Source organism: Triticum dicoccoides, chromosome 7B (assembly GCF_002162155.2).
Source record: "Triticum dicoccoides isolate Atlit2015 ecotype Zavitan chromosome 7B, WEW_v2.0, whole genome shotgun sequence".
NCBI classification, from domain to species: domain Eukaryota; kingdom Viridiplantae; phylum Streptophyta; class Magnoliopsida; order Poales; family Poaceae; genus Triticum; species Triticum dicoccoides.
The window spans coordinates 359,404,668-359,428,252 of NC_041393.1; the positions used below are offsets into that span (position 1 = coordinate 359,404,668).

The 23,585-nt window shown below is 52.1% G+C and overlaps 1 protein-coding gene across 2 annotated transcripts in view; it reads right to left on the reverse strand.

The window, feature by feature from the left end:
• Positions 1 to 327: 327 nt before the first annotated feature.
• The window catches only part of LOC119337222 (pentatricopeptide repeat-containing protein At5g65560-like), a 33,818-nt gene continuing 10,560 nt past the window's right edge, over positions 328 to 23,585 (reverse strand). For both annotated transcript variants that reach the window (XR_005163070.1, XR_005163069.1), the window contains exon 5: positions 328 to 1,408. The gene's annotated coding sequence lies outside the window, so the exon portion shown is untranslated. The remainder of the gene's footprint in view (positions 1,409 to 23,585) is intronic.

Sequence of the window (23,585 nt, forward strand, 5' to 3'; positions counted from 1 at the left end):
ATGCATTGTCAGGTGGTGATTAGGGTGAAGTGTTAAGATTAATTAACTAAACGTTAGTTAAGGTTAATCCCCACTCCTTCCCGGCAACCGCACGTCGGTTGCGCCTGTAAGGGTTGTCTTCACCAACAGTCACGTCCCAAGAGGCACCCTTTCACATGCTATATATGTAACCGATCTGATGAAATAAGGATACACTTTTCATTTACATCTCTCTCGATTCTCTCTCTCGATTTCTACTTCAACAGTCTACTCGGTTTATAGAAGTGAAACCGGGTGAAAACCTGCACAAGGACCACACAAGCACAACAGGACATAAAAGAACGCCACAACACAAACATAAAATCACATTGCCGATAAAGGGGTGTCATCATACATCAGCAACCATACTCACAGCCGGGCGACTTCGACTTCGCCTCGACTTTACCAAAGAGCACCACTTGTTGCATCGGGCAGGACTACCACAAGTATGTTTTGTGACCTCGTCGACACCGGAGAGAGAAGCCATATCCGATGAAAGAGGAGCAAACATGTGCCGCTCCAACAAGACTTGCTTGATGCTGCAATGCATGTCACGTGTGCTCCAACTGCCCAACACTGACGGCCAACACTCAGCCCCAAATGGACACGCCACCGCAGACACCACCCCCACCTCGGCACCGCCAGCTTCCGACCAGCCACTTCACCAGTCTAGGTGCTCCTGCCAAGTGGTCAAAACTCCAAAAGAACAATGCTTCCATTGCAGAAACAACGCCAAGGGTGCTGTAGTCGCCGATCCGACGAGGCAGATATTGGTTTTCACCCGGAGAGTAAAGCTCGGGGATGGGAGAGGGGCCGAATCTCCTCGATGAGGCCTCCAAGAAGGAAACAACACCCGCGAGTATTGTCATCACCCATAATGAGCAGGACCTACGTCAGGAGTACTGCACACCTGATAGCACCCCAAACATCCCCCGCCCTCAAATGTGGAGCTGGAGCTCCTCACCTCCTAGCAGGTCCAGATAGCCCCCGCAGACAGAGTAGTAGAAGAGCACCATCCAGAACAGAGCACCATCCACACGCACCGGCCCTGGCGGGTCCAGATAGCCCCCGCCGCCACCCTTGGGAGCAGCGCGAGCGCTCGAGGGTAGGTTTCCAAGAGAACAAAGTTGCTATGTTCTTATTTACTATTTTGGCATGCTACAGAAGTACAATTGCTGGTGTCGCTACAATGTATTGGTAGCATACTGAGCATCCACCTAACCATTCTGAAATATGGTTATATATGACGCCCCGAACAACTACCTCCCTCACAGTTTTTCAGACACCTCTTTACACCAAGTGTGCAGCTTTACAAGCACCTGTCGTCCACGTGATTCTAAAATAATGGAACCAAAGTCTTCAAGTTGCCTTCCAAAACATTCTTGGAACTCTGCTCAGAAGCCAAATACGTTAGTACTACACATTATCATAAAATGTGAATGACTAACAAAAACTACATCTGTCCATCAAATTCATATGTTTCTAAACTTGACTCATCATACATAAGATAAAGATTAGGTTAAGTTTATACATAAGAGTAGTTCCATAATATAATGCTCCTCGGTCCCAAATTATAAGACATAAATAAGACACTTATGTCTTATAATTTGGGACGGAGGTTGTATTCATATTACTTCTACTGATATACTTGTTCGGAAATTAATGGTCCACGTTGCATGGTGGAGACTGCGCCCATGTCCTACACATCATCTATTTACGGAAGGAAGTGCAAAACAAGAAAATGTTGTTAGGATAGTTTTATGTTGGCTATGGCCCCAGTTAGCAAACTATTCATTCCATTTGTTTAAGCAATGTGTGTCTTCTTTAACTAGTTTTATGTTCGCTATGCTCCCAGATCTAGATCGGAGTACGAATTCGCTCGGTTTGATCGGAAATTGATGTCCGATTCACCGAACTCTAATCGATCTCAAGTTTCCTTCCGATTCGTCGATCTCAAGTGAACCCAAAAAATGGAATTACAGGCTAGACCCCGCTGCAGCTCTCCTCTGTTGCCACGGCTGTCCATGTGACGACAACGATAGAGACATAGCTGCCGCACAGAGGAAAGATGCATACCTGAAGCGACGGGGTAGAAGATGTGTGCTTGTGTGTACGGACGAGATGTATAAATGTGGCACACAGGCACCTAGTGTGTTCACCTACATAAAGAGTACAATACACTGCATACTAGGGTTGGTGAATCGTCACAAACCCCTTTCACCAACCCCTTCTCTAATGGAGATGTGTACCCCTCTGATGGTGGACGAATTACTCGATGAGCTCGCAGGCACAAGGTTCTTTTCAAAGCTAGATCTTCGTGCAGGCTATCATCAGATTTGAATGCGCCCTAGAGATGAACCAGAGACGGCTTTCAAAACACACCACGTGCATTTTCAGTTCCATGTGATGCACTTCGGTCTTACGAATGCACCAGCGACGTTCCAGTGCGTCATGAACTCAGTCTTTGCTCTTTTCCTTCACAAATTGTGATAGTGTTCTTGGACGACATCCTGGTGTACAATGCATCATGGGAAGCTCATCTGGAACACCTACGCCTTGTGCTCGAGCAGCTCCATGCAAACAAGTTCTTTGCAAAACTGTCCAAGTACTCCTTCGGCAAAGCAACATTCACTATCTTGGCCATATTATTTCAGACACTGGGGTGGCTACGGATCCAGAAAAAACAGCTGAAGAAATGGCCCGTGCCCACCAATGCTACAGAATTGCGAGGGTTTCTCGGATTAACAGGGTACTATCGCAAGTTTGTTCGGAATTATGGTATCATCACGAAACCCCTGACACAGCTGCTGACTAAGAAGGGGTTTGTCTGGTCTGAACATGCTACATCAGCATTTGAGCTCTTAAAACAAGTGATGACTCGTACCCCAGTCTTTGGCCTTGCCAAATTTCAAGCTGCCATTTGCCATTGAAACAGACGCTTGCGCAATAGGGGTCATGGGTGGGTGCTGTGCTGATGCAGAATGAGCACCCCATTGCTCATATGAGCAAAGCATTAGGATTTATGAATCAGAAATTATCCATCTACGAGAAGGAATTTCTTGCACTAATTATGGTTGTCAATAAGTGGAGGCAATATTTACAAAGAGGGCCGTTTGTCATCTATACATATCATAAGAACCTGTGAAGTCTGACTGAACAACAGTTGGGTTCAGATCTTCAGCGCAAAAACAGGGAAAACTTGTGGGGCTGCAGTTCAGTTTCAAATACAAATCAGGGGTGGACAATAGTGCCTTAGATTCATTGTCACGAGTGGGGCACTTGTTACTCCTGGATGGCCTCTCAACTTGTCGGCCAGATTGGTGTCTGGACCCAACGCTATCTCTGTAACTTGACAACACCTGACAGCAGAGTTCAGTTAATTTGAATGGTCAAGGCGAGCGCGCGAAGACAGCTGAGCCGTCCATCTCGGATCCAAGGTCTCCTCTTCAACCGTACCACTTCGCTGGATTATGGTGTAACCGTCGCCGTGGATCGCGCATCGAACGGCCCCAAGACCTGGAAGAGTCGCTATTTACTTTCCGACAAAAGGGCTTCTGTTGAACCGGTATGGGCCCAAGCCCATCAAGCCTTTTCACTTAGGGCCCAAGCCCATGAGGAGGTGCTGACCTAGAAGGAGGCATCCAGTCCTCCCGTTCTCAGCTGAGCCACCACACACATACGACACAGCCACAAACAGGGTGAGCCTGCGACTCAACATGGTATCAGACGCAGGCGAGGTGCTAGGGATGATGGCGACGGTGGCCTAGTCGCCGGCCGGCGGCGCATCTGGGCGGACGTGGCTGTGTGCGAGCGCACGCGTGCAGCTGAGCGTCATGGCGGCGAGTGCATGGCGGCTGCACGCGGGCCAGCGGGAAATCGACGGCGGCTGTGCGCGTGGAGGCGTGCGGTTGTGGAGGAGAAGAGCCGGAGGAGCGGCGAGCGTGCAGAGCAGGAGAGGCGTGCTGCTGTCGTTCGCGCGGAGGGAGAGAGCGAGTCTGCATGGCTCTGCTCGTTGCCGTTGTGTCCTGGCTGCTGGGATTGAAGAGAGGAAGGTGCTGCTGATTGTTGCTGATGCGTGTGCGGAGAGTGGCAGGGGAGAGATTGAGTGGAGAAGTGTTGCTGCTGGGTTCGTCTTGGTCTGCTGTTGTTGCTTCGTGAGAGGAAAGAGAAGTCGAGCTGTGGGCTGCTGTTTCTGCTGTTTTGCGGCTGTGGGCAGAGGGGGAGAAAGATCAGAGAGCCTTGTTGTGTATGTGCAGAGGACTATTGCTGCTGATTCTGCAGAGGACTGTGTGCGGCTGTGCTTGCTGCTGTTGTTGTTGGGTGTGTAGAGGCTGTGTCCGAAGATGAGTGAGCCAACAGGCCTTGCTAAGGCTTTCGAGAAGCTAGCTAAGATCCTCGAGGAGTCGAAATCTGGGGCCATCGTTCCTCGACAGGAAGTGGCTCAGAAGATCGAATTGTCGCCCATGGACATGAAGTTAGAGGGGACTACCAATTATCTGAGTTGGTCCCGGAGGGCGTTGCTGGCTGTGGAACAGAAGGAGCTTGATGGGCACTTGTTGGGTGTTGTTGCTGAACCAGGAGACAAGACTACTGTGGAGGGAAAGAGATGGAAGGTCATAAACTCTATGCTCATTGGCTGGTTGTTGAACTCGGTGGTGCCCCCCATTGGACGCTCTATGGAGGGGCTATCCACATCCGCTGCGATATGGACGACTCTGTCCACTTTGTATTCAGGCAAGGGCAATGTCATGCTAATTGCTTAGATTGAGGGGAAGATTAGTCGGCTGCATCAAGGTGATGACATGTCAGTGATGGCATATGTGGCAGAGCTGCAGGCTCTGTGGGCAGAGCAGGATAACTGCGACCCTCTGGAACTCTATGATGCGGCTTGCATCGAGTCGGGGCGCAAGTGGATTGCACGCAGGCGTGTGCTGAAACTGTTGGAGGGTCTTAGAGGTTGCTTTCATGGCAGGAGGGCATCCCTGTTGCACCAACCTCTTCTGCCCTCTATTGAGGAGGCTATTGCTGCAATGTCTCAAGAGGAGGTGCGGCTATCTCTTGAGCATGCAGACATGAAGGCTGTGCCGGCTTCGACATGTGCAGTCACTAAGCGCATGGAGTGGAGCAATCCCAACAAATGTCATATCTGTGGGGAGATAGGTCACTGGAAGTGGGCATGTCCAACTCGTGACAAAGGCAGAGGATACAACAGAGGGGGAACTGGCAGAGGCAGGGGTGCTAGAGGCAGAGGTGGATACTCAGGGACCTCAAGGGGTCAGGCTTCTATGGGCAGAGGTGGTTACTCAGGACACTCATGAGATCAGAGGGCTCACATGACAGGACACTCATGGGATCAGAGGGCTCACATGACAGTGGCAGGAGACACTGGGACGTCAAAAGGCAAAGATGCAGATGATGCTGACTATGGAGACTTTGCTCTCTGGGCCTCCACTGATGAAGGTAATCCAGAAAAGGCATCTCTTGCTTCTAATGAGTGCGCTCCAGAGTGGGTTCTTGACTCTGGAGCATCTAAGCATGTTGCTAGTAAATCCTGCGTGTTTGAGTCTTACAAGAAGCACCCTCCATCTCACACGGGCACTATGCAAACTGCTGATGGCACAAACCAGCCTGTCATAGGGGTTGGCACAGTCAAGTGCACTCCGACCATCTCCCTATCCTCAGTTTTACATGTGCCGGCTTTTCCTGTCAATTTGGTCTCTTTCAGTGCTCTAATTGATCAAATTGACTGTCGTGTGATCCTTGACAAATTCGGTTGCGTGATTCAGGAGCGACAGACGAGTCAGACGGTTGGGACTGGCACCAGGCGTAGAGGGCTCTGGTACATGGACCAGGAGGTGCAGACGGACTTGGTGTGTGCTGCGACCATGGAGGACAAGGAGAAGGAGGCGATGATCCATCACTGTAGGATGGGCCATGTATCTTTTGATAAGATGAGTAGAATCTTTCCGGATGTTATGTGTGGGATAGGCAAGGGCAAGTTGACATGTGATGCTTGCGAATATGCCAAACACACACGAGCTTCATATGTGAGTAAGGGGCTTAGGAGCATATCTCCTTTTATGCTTATTCATTCGGATGTATCGAAGAGCCCAGTTGTATCAATGAATGGAATGAAATACTTTGTTACATTCATCGATTGCTATTCTCGTATGACTTGGATTTATTTGATGCGTCACAAAGATGAGGTGTTTAGCTGTTTTCAGAATTTCCATGCCTTGGTGAAGAATCAGTTTCAGGTGCAGGGCAGGTGATCAGGACTGACAATGGGACAGAGTATGTGAACAACACATTTGGGGCTTACTTGTCTGATCAAGGTATTCTTCATCAAACTTCATGCCCAGACACCCCTCCTCAGAATGGAGTGGCAGAAAGGAAAAATCGGCATATTCTTGAGGTTGCTCGGTCATTGATGTTTACGATGAATGTGCCCAAGTTCTTGTGGAGTGAAGCAGTTATGACAGCCACATACTTGATCAACCGGACACCATCAAGAATACTAAGCATGAAATCTCCGTGTGAGCTAGTATATGGAGAAACTAAGTTTGTTGTTCCCCCAAAGTTGTTTGGCAGTACTTGTTTTGTTCGAGATCACCGTCTTTCTGTTGGAAAACTTGATCCGCGAGCAGTGAAGTGTATTTTTCTGGGCTATTCTTCTAGTCAGCAGGGATATAAATGTTGGTGTCCCTCAGAGAAACGCAGGTTTGTCAGTATGGATGTAACCTTCAGGGAGTCTGAGCCATTCTATGGTGAGCCAACAGATCTAAGTGTGTTGTTTCAAGAGCTTGACCATTTACACTCTGTGCGGGATGGTCAAGAGGGGGAGAAGGCTGTATCTCACACTCAGGAGGATTCTGTGGGCACTAACATTGATGATGATGTGCAGGTTCAAGTCCAGCCAATTGTTGGTACAATTTCGATTGGTACTCTCATTGATCGTGGTGTGCAGGTACAGGTCCAACCAACAGTGGGTTCCATTCATATTGGTAATCTCCAGCTCCCTGTTCGAGATCGGTGGCAGAAGACCCCCCTAGTGTACTCTCGACGAGAGCCACTAGTGCATGACTCATCTGACACTTTGGTATATTCTCGGCGGCAGCCACTTGTGCAGGAGGGGGAGCAACAAGTGCAGGGGGAGCAGTCAGTGCAGGGGGAGCAGCAAGGCAGTGGTGCAGGCTCATCTGACACAGTGGAGCTACCTATTGCGTTGCGAAAGGGGACACATGAAGCGGCACAGAAAGCTTTACCACCGAAGGTTTTTGATAATCATGACATTGGAAATTTTGTGTCTTATGAGGCTTTGTCTCCTTCCTATAGAGTGTTTGTTGCCTCTCTTCAAATCATGTCAATCCCAAAGGATTGGAAGGCTGCAAAGCAAGATCCAAAGTGGCCTGAAGCAATGATAGAAGAGTTGGAAGCACTGAGGAAAAACAAGACGTGGGTGCTAACCACATTGCCGGCAGGAAAGAAAGCAGTGAGTTGTAAGTGGATCTATACAGTGAAGCAGAATCCTGAGGGGAAGGTGGAATGGTATAAGGCCAGATTGGTTGCCAGAGGATATAGTCAAACTTATGGAATTGACTATGACGAGACGTTTGCTCCAGTGGCAAAGATGAACACAGTAAGGATATTGGTTTCCTGTGCTGCAAACTTTGGGTGGAAATTGCATCAATTAGATGTCAAGAATGCCTTCTTGCATGATGAGTTGCAGGAAGAAGTGTACATGGAGATACCACCAGGTTTTGGTACTTCACAGACCACGGGGAAGGTATGCAGGCTGAAGAAATCCTTGTATGGACTGAAGCAATCGCCGAGGGCTTGGTTCGATAGGTTCAGACGTGTTGTCCGTGCTATGGGGTATGGTCAATGTAATGGTGACCACACGGTGTTCTACAGACACTCACTCTCTAATCGAAAGATCACCATTCTTGCAGTTTATGTGGATGACATTATCATCATCGGAGATGATGAGGAGGAAATAAAGAGATTGAAGGGGTGTCTGAGCAATGAGTTTGAGGTGAAGGATTTGGACAACCTAAAATACTTCCTCATGAAGTCATTTATCCTTCAGAAGACAAAAATGTCTGCATGAAGTTGACGCTCCTCATGAAGTCATTTATCCTTCAGAAGACAAAAATCCAAGACTTGTGTAACCAAGCCACTCTGCGCATTCACCTTCCTAATGTGGCCTCCACTTCTGGTCTTGCTGGTCAGATTAGGCAACCACGTCAAGCTGATACTGAAGCTACTACCAGTACAGTTCCATAAAGGCCTCAAAAACACCCCAAGGTGATGACAGACATAGAGCTTCTTGTCTCTCTTCAACAAAAGCAGGACAAGCATCACTTATGGCAAAAGCGTCAGATGCAGAGTCTGCTAAGTGACATCAATCGCGTCAGGAACCTCTCCTCCAAAAATGCTTTTGTTGCTCATGAAGCTAATCGCCGCGCTTGGAAGAGCCTCACACTCCTATGCTCTGAAGATGACCTTGCTGCCGATGGCTTCAAGGAAACCTTCAAGTTTGGCTCCAAGCCCCCATCAACAAAGAAGTGGCGAGCTATGTCGTCTATTGAAGACTCAGACTATTCTTCTTCTGCACCTACTGTTCATGCCCGGCTTATTGATGAAGATGATGCCACTTCTCCAACAATGACTTCTCTGCATCGCGATACTGCATCAGGCCCTTTTGCACCGCCCAACACCAACGTCGACCCGGCTGCACCAACATCTTCACCACCGCCGTCCGGGAACGCTTAGACACCCTATGTCTTCACACCTTTTTGCTCATTCGATGACAAAAGGGGGAGAAGCATATGGGTTGATAGTCTTCAAGCGAGAATTTTGAGTCGGGTTTGTTGTATTTTGTTAAGTTTGCAACTCTCGTTTCGAACATTTGGTATTGGGGTTGTAAACTTCAAGTCTTGATGGACGTCTGCTACATTCGTTGTTGTTTTTGGTTGCCCGCTACTTAACTTTGATCTTATGCGCATTAAGTCATTTCGCAGACGCCCATATTCCATTGTGCATTTCATTATTTTCAATGTAATCTTTGGATGCACATGTTGTGCCTTCATGAAAAGAGGGAGATCTCCACAAAGCAAAATCTGCCATGTACATTTGCATTCGAAAGCAAATTACATATATGCACATCTTCAAAGGGAGCACCTACTACTTCATGAAACCAAACACCTTGTACCTTAACTTCACATATTTGTATCCCCGTTGAAAACTTCAACCAGTTTGTCATCAATCACCAAAAAGGGGGAGATTTTAAGTGCATCTAGTGCCACCCTTTGTTGGTTTTGGAGTATTGAAGACAAACTTGGTTGTGGGACTAACGTGTCTGTGAGATTCACAGGAGAACACAGGTAGAAATCCTTATTGATTCAGTTTACCCATCGAAGATGACCCCTAAAAATGTATGAAGACACTGAAGACAAAGGTGGTTCACAAAGACATTCATATTGAAGATAATGGTTCATGAAGACATTCATTGGAGACAATGAAGCACGAAGACATAGTCTTTTGGTAGTTTCATTTTCTTAATTCTTGAGTCATAGGAGCCACTGAATGTCAAGTGGGGTAGAGGTAAGCGAAGTCAGAATCTGACGTGATGCTCAACCTAAAATCCTATGTCTTCAAGCGAAGATAAATGAGAGAAAATTTTATCCTGTGTTGGATGAGTCAGCTTTACTTGTAGCCCAAGTCAAGCTGTCGCGTGGGTTCAAATTCCGACCGTTGAACATGTGCCAGTTCCCCAATGATCCAGGGTCATTTCGGACAAATCATATCGGGTTGCCTTTGAGAGAAGTACACGGCTTTTGTCGTTTGAGAGCAACCCTCCTCCGAAGCCTTTGAGAGAGAATCCTTACAAGGACAAACCCAAAACACCCAAAGCCCAAAGTGATTGAGCATCACTGAAGACATTTTGTTCTGAGTGAACTGAAGACTTATTACACTTGAAGACTCTAATCTTCTAGTCGCTTAGGCGTCCTGTTCTGAGCATCCAAGAGCCATTGTGGATTGCCGGTGAACGAAGTCTGTAAAGGTTTGGAAGTCTACCTTGAAGACTTACCTAAGTGATTGGGTGAGGTCTAGGTGACCTTAGCTCAAGGGGAATAAGGTGAAGACAAGGTCTTCTGAGACGTACAACTGTCACAACTGTTGAAACCGGTCAAACAAATCAGTGTCTTCCCCAAGCCATTGGTCCCACCCTCTCTCTTTGTCTGTATTTGAAGATATTCTCTGAAGCCATTCATCTGTTAGCTCATTTATCTTCATACTTCTTGTGTTTATCTTCAATGCATGCATCCATGTATGAGGTCTACACCTGCCATGCCTGCTCATCTTAACCATCAATGCTGTTAGATCCTGTATTGCTTCCGCTACCTTCGTAGACATTGTCTGTTTTCAGAGCCTTTCATAAAAATCGCCTATCCCACCCCACCCCACCCCACCCTCTAGTCAATAACTAGCACTTTCAGTTTCTCTTTCCACTTCCATGTTTGCCTTATTGGTTAAAATTTCATGGGTGTTTCAGATCTTGACTAAATATTTTCTGAAAAAATAGCGATATTTTTTTGATTTTGCATCTGCCATTTTTGTAGGATGTGCAAGGCCTCAACATGTTGAAGGCGTTGAAAACTGCTTCCAATCTTTAATTTAATTTCACCCATTATATTTTGTCCTAGCTTAAGGGGAGTTGCCAACAAGCTCATGGTAAGAGTTACATCGAACAAATTTTGTGTCATGTATAATATTAAGCCTACTAGACCTGGAACTGTTACCCACCAGCTATACATTGTGCAATATTAGACCTCATGTTTCATGAGATTTTGATCAAATTGCAATTTCGGGTTTGTCGGCTATACCGTCAACTGGTGATTTCTTTTTCAAGTACGTTGTCATTCCTTATCAGTTATTCCCTTGATGTTATAGGCCATAGCTCAGCTCTTAATATATATTCTCTATTAAATTCCAATCTCTCTGCCATTACACGGGACATTGAGCATATATCACACATTGTTTCGGTAGCAGTTAAAGTTGATTATCATTAATAGTCAGCTTTAAAACATCTGTAACAGCTCAAGCACTATTTAGAGTGTTGCTTATGAGTTCCCCCATGAAGATACCTATCAACAACTCTGCTCAGTACTGTTACTTCTGTACCATAAAATGCCATGTGTCGGTATACTAGAGTAGGGGTACCCTAGTATCCCGAACTTGTGCACGGGCAGTGGCAGCACCCCGCGGCAAGGCATGCCGGGTGACCGCCAAGGTCCTCTGTGGTTCTTTCTGGAGCCATTCAAGAACAAAGTATTCAAGTCAAGGAGACAAGGCCCCGGCAAGAGGAGCTTGCCGGGAAGGCCAACCAAGGCATCTCAAGGAACTTGCCGCGACGTGCCACGCGTCCGGGCAAGGCCCGGTGAGCGACAAGCTTCCGGGCGCGGCAAGACAACGGCCGCGGCAAGGCGCTTGCCGCGGCAGGCAACCACTCTGTACCCGCGCTCCAGCACATCCACCAACGTGTCGCCCTGGGGGCCTTTCCAGGCGCGCGTGGCGAGAGGCTGTGCAGCCAGCGGTGTGCGGTGGCATGCGACGCTGACAAGATTGCCATCGTGGCAAGCGGTGGCGTCCCTGACGGTCCTTTTTTGCATTGTTTGGGCGACGCAGACAGGCATTTAATGCCTTTGTCCCCTGCCGTCAGGGTTAGGTAGGATGCACTGTACGAGTAGCTGTACCAACCACCCCTCTTTTTCCATTTTTACCCTTGTCTACGTTGCCACCTGTCGGTGACCCCTTGTGCGTATAAAAGGAGGCCCATGCGCAACGTAGAGGGGGGTTCGAAACCAGAAAACACTCACGCTCGGTCTCGCTAGCAGCTTGTGTGTACTGTAGCACTCAGCGCACCCGAGCAAGAACTCAATACAATCAGACAAGCAGCAGTAGGAGTATTATCTCTCCGGAGAGCTCCGAAGCTGGGTAAACTGCTCGTGTGTTTCGCCTCGATCTGCTCTTCGTGCGATCTCCGCCCCCCGCCGAACCGAAAGGGGCCCGGTCCGCCGGCCCCATAGGTGTTCGTGGATCAGCTTCCCCGACATCTTTGGCGCGCCAGGTAGGGGGCGTCGAGGTTGTGTGAACCCGATCCGGCGTGCACACGAGCCAGATCTTCATCTTCTTCATCGACATGCCACCGAAGAAGAAGACTTCGGCGGCAGCTGCTCCGTCCACGTCGATCCCACCATCACCGGAGCAAACGGGTGGTGGGGTAGACGCCGGCGGAAGAACGGACATCGACGAGGGAGCTCACGACGCTGCCAGGTCCAAGGACAAGGCTGCGCAGACCTCGGCGTCCGCGCATGTTCCGCGCCCATCTCAGGAGGCGCAGGACCGACAGCGTCATGGTACTCGCAGTACCATACGCCTGTTGGGCCAAGATCGAGCTGGTGGATCTCGGGATGCTCAAGACCAGCATGCACGCCAACATGCTGGCACGAGCGAGGCACGGTCGCCTGGACGGGATACTGCTCCTTCTAACATAGTTAGAAGTCCGAGCATATCCCGCTCCTCGCATCGTTCGCCACTGCCTCCCACCACTCCAGCAGAAGCTTTGACGCGAGCTCAACTGCTCCTGGATTACCCTCCAACGGAAGACAAGATCGACGGATGGAGGGCCACCATTCAGAGTCTCATCGGCTTCGCCAACGGCGACACTCCGCGGCAGCCGAGTACATCGCTGCCGCGGCAGGACTGTCAGGCACGAGCCGGTGGCGACGAAACCGGTGGGGGTGCAACCACCATGCACTCTCCCCCCCGAAGGCCAAGATCGCCGACTCGCCGGATCCACCTCGACAGCGACTCCACCGCATCATCGGATCCACGAGCTCGCCGCGATCAGCGCCAAGTTCTTCACGAACGACAGCAAGAAGACGCTCGTATTCGCATCGAGCGCCGAAGAGAAGCGCGACGTCAATCGGACCAGCGCGCTGGGCCCTCTGTCGACATGCATGCGCGAGGGGAACCAGGCGACTTGCCGTACGCGGTAGGATCCCCTGCGTTCACTCGTGAGCTGCGGCAAGTCCAGTGGCCAGCACGAAGAATTTCAAGCCAGACGTGCCAGAGAAGTACGATGGCAAGTCGCATCCGTCGGAGTTCCTCAGCATCTACACCATCGCGGTGCAAGCTGCCGGGGGACGGGACGACAAGATCCTTGCCAACTACTTCCCGCTGGTACTCAAGCCCAATGTCAGATCCTGGCTCATGCACTTGCCGGATAACTCCATATCCTCCTGAGCAGACCTATGCCATCAGTTTGCCGGCATCTTTACAGGCGGCCACAAGCCTCATGGCCAAGAGAGCGACCTTCATCTGCTCGCCCAGAAGGAAGGAGAGCCCCTGCGCAAATACATCCAGAGATTCAGCCGTGTACAGCACAACATCCCAGATGTCCACCCTACCGCGGTAATCAGCGCGTTCCATCAGAACGTGCGAAACCGCAGGATGCGGGAGGAGATGACGATGTGCAAGATCAGAGACGTCAATGAGCTATATGCCCTGGCCGACAAGTGTGCACGCGCTGAGGAAGGGAGGAAACTCCCCGGAGAGAATGTAGGAGCATGAGGATCTGATAGTGAGGAGACTGCCCCGGCAAAGAAAAACCGGCGGCGGAACAACAGGAAGAAGAAAGGCAAAGATGTGCTAGTCATTGAGAAGTCCGGCAACGGAGGTGGCGCCAAGAAAGCCAAAGCTGGTAGCTCTGGCGAGGAGGCTGTGGCGGTCGCCGACAAGCAGGAAGGCAACAACAAGCAGTACTGCAAAATCCACCGCACCAAGGGCCATGACCTCCAGAGCTGCAAGAAGGTCGAACAGCTTGTCGAACAGCAAAAAGCTGAATACGAGCGACGCGACAAGGAGAAAGCCCAGGAAGGTGCTGGAGGAGCCGGCAAGAAACGTCCCGACCGAGGAGGACGTCGCGGCAAGGCCAAGCAGCGGCAAGGAGATAGACCTCCCCGTGGCCGCGACAAGGATGAAGATGACGACGACGATGAAGATATGGATGATGACGAGACCGATGAGCAAGAGTTCCAGAAAGCCACAGAGGTCCTGTGCGTTGACGGCGGTGCTTCTCTGCATATTTCGCACCGCCAGCTCAAGCAGTGGGTGCGGGAAGTCAATGCGGCAGAACCACCCATCGAGTCACGCAAGCCTCTGAAATGGTCCAGCACGCCTATCATCTTTGATATTGAGGACCACCCTGATCGCATAACTACGGTCGGGTGCTTGCCGATGTTGGTTTCATCAACTATCCGCAACCTCAAGGTCACTAAGATGCTAGTTGACGGCGGGGCCGGCTTGAACCTGATCTCCTCCGCGGTACTCCAGAAACTCCAGATCCCTGATGGCGAGCTCGAAGAGACCGACACGTTCCAAGGAATCAATCCGGGAAGGAGCAAGCCGAAGGGAAAGATCACGTTGCCGGTAACATTTGGCAGCGAGTTGAACTTCAGGACTGAAAGGGTCACTTTTGACGTCGCAGACTTTCCGTTGCCTTACAATGGGATACTCGGCCGTCCAGCGCTCGCCAAATTCATGGCAGCCTCTCACTATGCATACAACATACTGAAGATGCCAGGCCCGATAAGTGTCATCTCTGTCCCTGGCGACAAGAAGGATGCTCTTATCTGCGCCGACAAGATCTACCGGGAAGCAGCAGCTGCAACAGATCGCAAGTCACTTGCCGTTGAAGCTCCCGGGGCGAAGAAGAATACCAAGTCCGGCAAGAGTTCTGATGCCCACTCCGGCAAGCGCACCTCTTCGGAGTGTTGTGCTACCGTCGAGGACGCACCATCGAGCTCCACCGGCAAGTGTAAGAAGACAATGGCAGCTCCACCAGAGACCAAGAGGGTGTCCGCCAAGGAGGATGGCACTGGTGGTACCTTCACCATCAGTGCCACTCTCGACCCTAAATAGGAAAGCGCGCTCGTTGCTTTCCTGCGGGCGAATGTCGACGTATTTGCATGGCAACCGTCTGACATCTCCGGTGTTCCCAGGAAAGTAATCGAGCACCATCTTGCCGTCTGTCCTCATGCGCGGCCCGTCAAGCAGAAAGTCAGGAAACAGGCACTGGAGCGCCAAGAATTCATTGCGGAAGAAATCAAGAAATTGGAAGCAGCAGGCCTTGTCAGAGGAGTGCTCCATTCTACGTGGTTGGCCAATCCTATGGTCGTGCGCAAGACCCATTTCCCTTGCCGCGCATCGACCAGATTGTTGACTCCACGGCCGGATGCGACTTGCTTTCATTTCTTGATGCATACTCAGGATACCATCAGATCTTCATGGCAGAAGAGGATGATGAGAAGACCGCATTCATCACCCCATGTGGCACTTACTGTTTCCTACGGATGGATTTCGGTTTAAAGAATGCTGGTTCAACATTTGCAGGGGTAGTCCATGACGCTTTTGAACCGCAAATACATAGAAATGTGGAAGCCTACATGGATGATATAGTGGTCAAGAGCAAGGACAAGGCGACTCTGATTCAAGATTTAGACGAAACCTTTGCAAATCTGCGCAAGATCAACCTCAAGCTTAACCCCGAGAAGTGTGTGTTTGGAGTCCCTTCCGGCAAACTTCTCGGGTTCTTCGTGTCTCAGCGGGGAATTGAAGCTAATCCCGACAAGATCAAGGCCATTGAGCAGATTGAAGCACCAAAGCGCGTCAAGGATGTACGAAGACTTGCCGGTTGCGTAGCTGCTCTCAGCAGGTTTATCTCTAGGTCTGCTGAGCGCGCCCTGCCGTTCTTCAAAATATTGAAAAAGGCAAGTCCAATGACATGGACTCAGGCGGAGGCTGCGCTGCAGGACTTAAAGAGATATCTGTCCTCCACTCCAACACTTGTCGCACCTAAGCCACAAGAGAAGTTGCTGCTATATATAGCGGCAACCAATCAAGTGGTTAGTGTTGTGTTAGTAGCGGAGAGGGAGGCGGATGATGAGCCAGCAACCATGGCAGATGCATCCAGCGACAAGCAGGGGACTTCACCGGCAAGCTCTGGTCCCGACAAAGATGGATCTGCGCAGGAGCGTGACAAGATGCAGAAAAGAATGGTGCAGCGCCCAGTTTACTTTGTCAGTTCTCTTCTGCAGGGGGCTAGATCAAGGTACTCTGATGTGCAGAAGTTGCTTTTCGGCCTTCTCATGGCCTCGAGAAAGCTGCGCCATTACTTCCAAGCACATGAGATCACAGTCGTCACTCATTTTCCGCTGAAGAGGATACTGCAAAATTCAGAAGCAACAGGCAGGATTGTCGAGTGGGCACTGGAACTGTCAAGCTTTGGCCTCAAGTTTGAGAGCACTTCAATTATCCAAAGCAGAGCATTGGCAGAGTTCATAGCAGAATGGACGCCAACACAAGATGAAGAAATTCCAGAGACGAGCATCCCCGTCAAGGAAGCAAGCAAAGAGTGGCTGATGTACTTTGATGGTGATTTCTCGCTGCAAGGCGCCGGTGCGGGCGTGCTACTTGTCGCACCCACCGAAGAACACCTCAAGTACGTAGTCCAGATGCACTTTCCCAAGGAGCAAGCAACGAACAATACCGCAGAGTATGAAGGTTTGCTTGCCGGTCTCAGGATCGCAGCAGACCTTGGGATCAAGAAGCTCATTGTCAGGGGTGACTCACAGCTTGTCGTCCGCCAAGTGAACAAGAATTATCAGAGTCTGTTGATGGAAGCTTACGTTGATGAAGTGAGAAAGCTAGAAGAGCACTTTGACGGCCTGCAGATGGAACATGTTCCAAGAGCTCAAAATGACATTGCCGATGGCCTGTCGAAGTGCGCTGCACTTAAGTTACCTGTGGAACCAGGGATCTTTGTGCTCAAGTTCACTCAACCATCCGTAACGCCATCAACTGGACAGAGCAAGAAGAGGAAGTTGATTTCTGGTGACTATTTTCGGCAGAGCTCCCCGAAGCCGCCACCAAGGTCATCAAAATCAACACCAAGGGTGCTGAGGAGCAGTCTGCTCCGGCGAGGCCTAGGGTTTGTTCCGTTGAAGCAAACGCTCCCGACAAGTTTTGCTCCGGCAAGCTTGCCGGGGGACATCAAGCTCCGGCTGAGCCGCAGGTTCTTGCCGTAGAAGCAGATGTTCCCGCAGCAGCAGATATGCCTTTAGTCCTTGTTGTCGAGCCGCAAGCTCCAGCATGGGCGCAGCAGATTGTCCATTTCCTTCAGACAGGGGAACTTCCCGAAGAGCAAGAAGAAGCGGAAAGAGTAGCCCGGCAGTCAAGTATGTACCAGTTTGTCGACAGCACACTGTACAGAAGAAGACTCAACGACGTGAAATTGAAGTGTATTCGCCGGGAAGACGGACAAGAGCTGTTGGCAGAGATACATGGAGGCATATGTGATCACCACATCGGCGCAAGAGCACTTGCCGGCAAAGCGTTCCGGCAAGGTTTCTTTTGGCCAACAGCCCTCCAGGATGCAACTGCACAAGTAACCAAGTGTGAAGCGTGCCAGTTCCATTCCAAGCAGATACACCAGCTAGCTCAACCTCTCCAGACGATCCCTTTATCCTGGCCATTTTCGGTCTGGGGGCTCGACATCCTCGGCCCCTTTCCCCGAGCTGTCGGGGGCTTTGAGTACTTGTACGTTGCAATCAACAAGTTCACAAAGTGGCCGGAAGTGGAAGCAGTGAGGAAGGTGACAACACAGTCAGCAGTCAAGTTCTTCAGGTCGATTGTTTGCCGCTTCGGGATCCCTAACAGGATCATCACCGATAACGACACGCAATTCACAAGCCGCACCTTCATGCAGTACGTCCAGGATCTTGGCGCCAAGATCTGCTTCGCTTCTGTTGCTCATCCAAGAAGCAACAGTCAAGCGGAGAGGGCGAATGCTGAAGTGCTGCGCGGGCTCAAGACCAGAACTTTCGACAGGCTGCGCAAGTGCGGAAAGAACTGGATTGAGGAGCTGCCGGTGGTTCTTTGGTCGATCAGGACGACGCCAAATCGAGCCACTGGCCAGACACCTTTCGCTCTAGTCTATGGAGCAGAGGCAGTTCTCCCCACGGAACTCGTATACGGGTCACCTCGAGTGCTCGCTTATGATGAGCTTGAGCAAGAGCAATTGTGACAAGATGACGCGCTGTTCCTTGAGGAAGACCGTCTTCAGGCCGCTGTACGAGCTGCTCGATACCAGCAAGCTTTGTGCCGCTACCATAGCCGCAAAGTTAGTGCCAGAAGTCTCGAGGAAGGCGACCTTGTTCTTCGGCGCGTTCAGTCCGCCAAGAATTCCAACAAGTTGACGCCGAAGTGGGAAGGCCCTTACCGGGTGAAACGAGTCACTAGCTCGGCGCAGTCCGCCTTGAGACCGAAGATGGCATTCCGGTGAGCAACTCCTGGAACATTGAGCATCTTCGTAAGTTTTACCCGTAAGGCACGGTTGCCGGAACCTGTTCCGGCAACCACCTTTTGTACAAGTCTTGCCGATGTTGCATGTAATCCTTTGTACGAAGCCGGGCGCAGACCCCGTGCATAAGTAAAGCTCATGTGCTCCGCACATCTTGTCAATTTCATGCTTTCTACTATCTTTGCATGCGTTATCTGACATTTTGTGCAGCGCCTACCCCCGGTAAGCAATAACGAGCCGTAAGGCTCCATATCTTTATTTTCTCTTCTTTCTTTTTCTCAAAAAGGAAAGGAAGGCTCCCTCGCACACAAGTTTGCCGGGGGGAAAAGAGAAGATAATGGTGTGGACCAGGCATCGTTCAAGCAAATTTTCGCCTTACCGGAAAGCAAGTGACAGAAAAGCTAAATTGCCAAAGTTTGAGCAATCAGTTTTTAAATTTTTAAGTTATCTTCCTCGAACGACCGTGCTTTGTATGGAAAACCTGTGCGCGGAGAACCAACTCGTAGCTAGTTGCGCCCTTACTTTGTTTCGAGTCCGCTCAACAACTTAAGTGAGCTGCGACTAGTTGCGACAAGGCTTCTTGCCGGAAGCGGCACCGCCAGCAAGCTGCTGACGTCCCGCACTCAGCGCTCGCGGCTCAGGTGCCTGCACCGACAAGTTCCCTAAAAAGATAGGGCAAAAACATACAAAGGAAGGAATCAAGTAAAGGAAATAACATAACAATCCCTACCCAAAATAGAGTTATATTACAAGATAACTTGTCGCGGCTCTAACAGATTGTTCTCATAACATGACCAACAGCGACAAGGAAAAAAGAGAAAACGGGCGGCCTAGTCTACGCGATCACCCTCAACCCTCTTGATTTCGCTCACCTTATCCACAATGGGTGCGACAAGGGCCTTGAGCGCCTCCAGATCAGCATCTGGCGGCAAGGACCTGAGGACGTTGGTGAGGTTGAGGCCTGGGTTGCGGAAGACCACCTTCATCAACACTTTCTGAAGAACTCCCGAGCAGATCTTGCGCGACTCGTCGGCCAGCTGCTTTGAGATCTTCTCCCGAAGTCGCTGGAGGGCCGTCGCCACACCTTTGAAGAACAAGCTGAGCTTGACGCTGGGTTGGAGGTGCTCATCGGAGGAGTACCCAAGATCCTCCATCCCCAGCTGCGCCAGCTCCCCGTCGATGGCTGTGGCAACATTCACCAGACCCTCGGTCCAGTGCTCCACAGTCTCCCTAAAAGTATCCTGGGCGGCAGCAGCACTCACCAGCAGCGCCTCGTCGGCCTTGATCTTCTCCGACAAGGCCACCTCCCGCTCCCTGGCGTCGTCCAGCGTCTGAGTCAAAGTAGCCAGCTTCAACTCGAGATCTGCATTGGAATCCTTGGCGGCGCTGAGCTCCTTGCTCCTCTCAGCGAGAAGACCCTGCAGCTCACCATGAGCGGCAGCGTTCTTCTCGCGCTCACGCTTGAGCGCGGCAAGCTCCTCGCCGCTCACCCTGAGATCGGCTTCCAGCTGCGCCACCTTCGTCTCCAGCTCCTTCTTGGCGGCCTCGGCAGCTGCGGCAGCATCTCTTGCCTCCTTGAGAGCCCCGCCAATTGCTTGCTCGCGCGCGGCAAGCTCCTCCTCGTGGCTGTCAAGGTTCACCTTCCGCTGCGCCAACTCACCTTCCTGCGCAGACAGCTTCTCGGCAGCGAGTCGCTGTTGCTCTTCAACTTCGGCCTTCGCGAGGAGGAAGGCTTTACGCTCCTCGAGAAGTTGCTCCCGCTCCTCCGCCAGGGACCGGAGGGCTTCCTGTCTGAGACCCCGGAGCTCCTCTGCCCGCTTCTCGATGTCCACTCCCGCCTTCGCGACAAGTGCTTCTCAGGATGCCAGCTTGGCTTGTCGGGCGCGGTAGAGCGACAGCAGCTTCCGCAGCAGCCGCTCCTCCTCAGGCTCGTCGCTGCTGCTGCTTGGCGTGTCGACCAACGTCAGCCCAGTGGAGGCGAGCACCTCTCCATCCAGAGTCTCTCCTTCGACCGGCGCCCTAAAGCTTGACGCCCAGGGGAGCTTGATGAAGATGCCATCGCCGGCCTTCAAGTAGGCGCCGGGCTGGGGCTCTTCGGAGCCTGGCTCTGCAGCAGCGGCGGAGGGATCGGCGGTCGACGCAGCGCCTGGCGCTCCTGCGACCTCGGGGCCGTCAGTGCGATCCCGGATCCCTCGCCAGCTTCTGCGGCGGCAGCCTTGGCGGCCTCTTCGCCGGCGGGATCATTAGTGTCGGCTTCTCCTTCGGTGGCAACGGCGTCGTCGATGTCGCCGCGCGCGCCCTCGCCGGCGACCTCGGTTTCCATCGGCTCCGTGGCAGGTGGATCTGACGAACGGAAAAAGGAGAAAAGTCAAGCAAATATCCAGAAAGAAAATAAGAACCCAAGGGAAGTTTTCAAGCAAGAGGATTACCTGTACTAGGATCTGCGGTCATGGCCTCAACCACCGAAGGGTCGCTAGCGTTGTCCCTTGCCGGAAAACTGTCCCTTGCTGGGGAATCCTCCCTTGGCGGTGTAGTCGAAGCAGATGGCACCTCGAGAGCGGCTTCCGGGCACTCCTGGTGAGGCTGCTCTGCTCCTGCACAAATCAGCAGTCAGGTATCAGCAAAGAAAGAGCACCCATGCGCACCAGACAGCAGGAAGTAAATCATATACTTACGCTGGGGGCTGCGCTGGGGCTGCTTTGAGGAATGCTTGCCGGGTCCGGCAAGGTGGTCTCGGACATGTCCCCTACCGTCGCAATGAGATCATCCTCGATGACAATCACTGGGGCCTTGGCTCTCTTCGCCGCTCTCTGGGCCAGCGTCCTGAAAAGGAATAGGTTCAGAGTAGAACAAATTAGATACAAGACAAAGCAACCAAATTGAAAAACTACAAGTACATCAAAGAATCTTACTCTTCTTCTTCCTCGTCGGAGCTGAGCACGGAGAGATCGAAGTCCGGCTCGCCTCCGGTGCGACGAGGCGGAGGAGTAGGTTCCCTTGCCCGCTTGGCAGGGGCAGTAGCGGTGGACCGGGAAGACCCCGCCCCAGTTGCCGCAGTGGCGTGAGGCGCTCCCGCGGCAACAGTGCTTATCGCGGTAGAGCGCGTCGCGCGGCTCGGCGGCTGTTGACCCGTCTGCCGCCCCGCTACGTCCGCGGTCTTGCGGAGACTCCTTCTTGATGGAGCTGGGGCTCCGCTTGCGGCAAGCTGTCTGAAGGTTCGGGCCCGACAGGCTCTCCCTCGGCGGGCTCGCTCGACTCGGCTTCAGGCCCGACAAGCTCTTCCTCGCCGGCGAACTCCTCTCGCTCGACAAGGCTTGCCGCCTCTGCTGCCTCTGCCTCCTCCACGGTGAATCCAAACTCACCCGCGGCAGCGGCTGCCGCAGCCTCTTCCAGCCTGGTGGCGATGCGCTGCATCTCCGCATCGGTGGTGTCACGGGTGAGGCTCTTCTGCTCGTCGGCGCAGACCGGCACTTCTACCAAGCCGTCAAAAAATCCCGCACGACGTCGTCTGCAGGCTCTTGCCAAGTCGGGACGATTCTGTGCGAGTCGCACAGCGGCATCATTGCGCGGATGCGGTCGAGCGCGGAGTTGTTGCACAACGAAACGACACCCCTCGGCAACATGAATGGATGTTGAGGGTCGCGCTTGAACAGCTCCAAGAGCATCGCATCCAGCTCCAGGACGGTGAAGTTGAAATTGAGGCCAGGGTGCAGCCTCATGATATCCGCCGAGTTCTGGAACTCCCAGGCGGTCTCCTCCTCTCCTGCAGGGGGGCGATGCGGCGGCGAAGAAAATTTGCGCCAACGGCGCCTACGGTGAGCCCGGCAAGCCTGAGGCGTAGGATCCGTGTGACGGCGATCTTCAACCTGTCGTCTTCCGGGGCCACGTTGCTCCAATCGTTACCACGCACAATTGGGGCTTGGCGCAAGGCAGTAAATGGCTGCGGGTTCTCCTCGACAATCCAGCACCACTCTGCTCTCCATTCCTCCCACTTGCTGCGGAGCTCTCCCTCCAGATAAGCTTCCTTCTTGCCGACTCTCGAGATCCAAGCGATCCCGCCGGCAAGAGGCTCCCCTCTCTCAACCCGGGGCATAAAGAAGTGACGGAAAAGGGCTACGTTTGGATGGACTCTGACAAAGTTTTCGCAGAGATGTGCGAAAACTGCCATGGTCAGAACGGCATTGGGGGTGAAATCAAGGAGACGAAATCCGTAGGTGTTCATGATATCACAGAAGAATTCAGAGAAGGGCGGGCAGAGCCCGCAGTAGAAGAACAGCGCGAAGAAGGGGTACCCGTTTGGAGCTAGTTCCGAAGCAGCGGCCGGGAGTACCTCCGTGCGCGGATGCGCTCGCGTCTCCGTCGACCAAAAAAGGTAGTAGTACTCCCTCAGTTCCTTCGCGCCAAGCTGAGGGGGGAAGATGGCCCGCTTCTTTCGCAGCGCCGCGAGCCGCTGCGCCTCGACAGATTTCACGCCCTTCCCCTTGTCAGCTTTCGGAGCCATGGCGGAGGTGGTGGGGGAGATCGACGGTGTTGGTGGTGCTGGTGGCAATGGGGGGCGGAGCGCTGCTCTCTTTCAGCTTCGGGAAGAAGGGGGGAGCGACGGAGATTTGTGAAGTTGGAGTAACAACCGGCGAGATGGGCGAACTGCCCCTGTTTCCCCTGCTTATAAAGAGGGAGGAGGCGGACGTTTCGCCCTTCCGAATAAAGAGACCACCCACGATCTCTCCCGCGACGCCGCATTCAACGCGTGCCGTTGGGGAAAGGCGCAGTGGATACGGAGTAAGATACAGCATAACCCAGGCCGCGTGTGCCCGTGCCCTGTTTTGGGCCTGGCCCAACAGCGCTCAGCACCGTATGTGGCCCAGGCCCGGGGGCTCCTGTCGGTTTACTAGAGTAGGGGTACCCTAGTATCCCGAACGTGTGCACGGGCAGTGGCAGCACCCCGCGACAAGGCTTGCCGGGTGACCGCCAAGGTCCTCCGTGGTTCTTTCTGAAGCCATTCAAGAACAAAGTATTCAAGTCAAGGAGACAAGGCCCCGGCAAGAGGAGCTTGCCGGGAAGGCCAACCAAGGCATCTCAAGGAACTTGCCGCGACGCGCCACGCGTCCCGGCAAGGCCCGGTGAGCGACAAGCTTCCGGG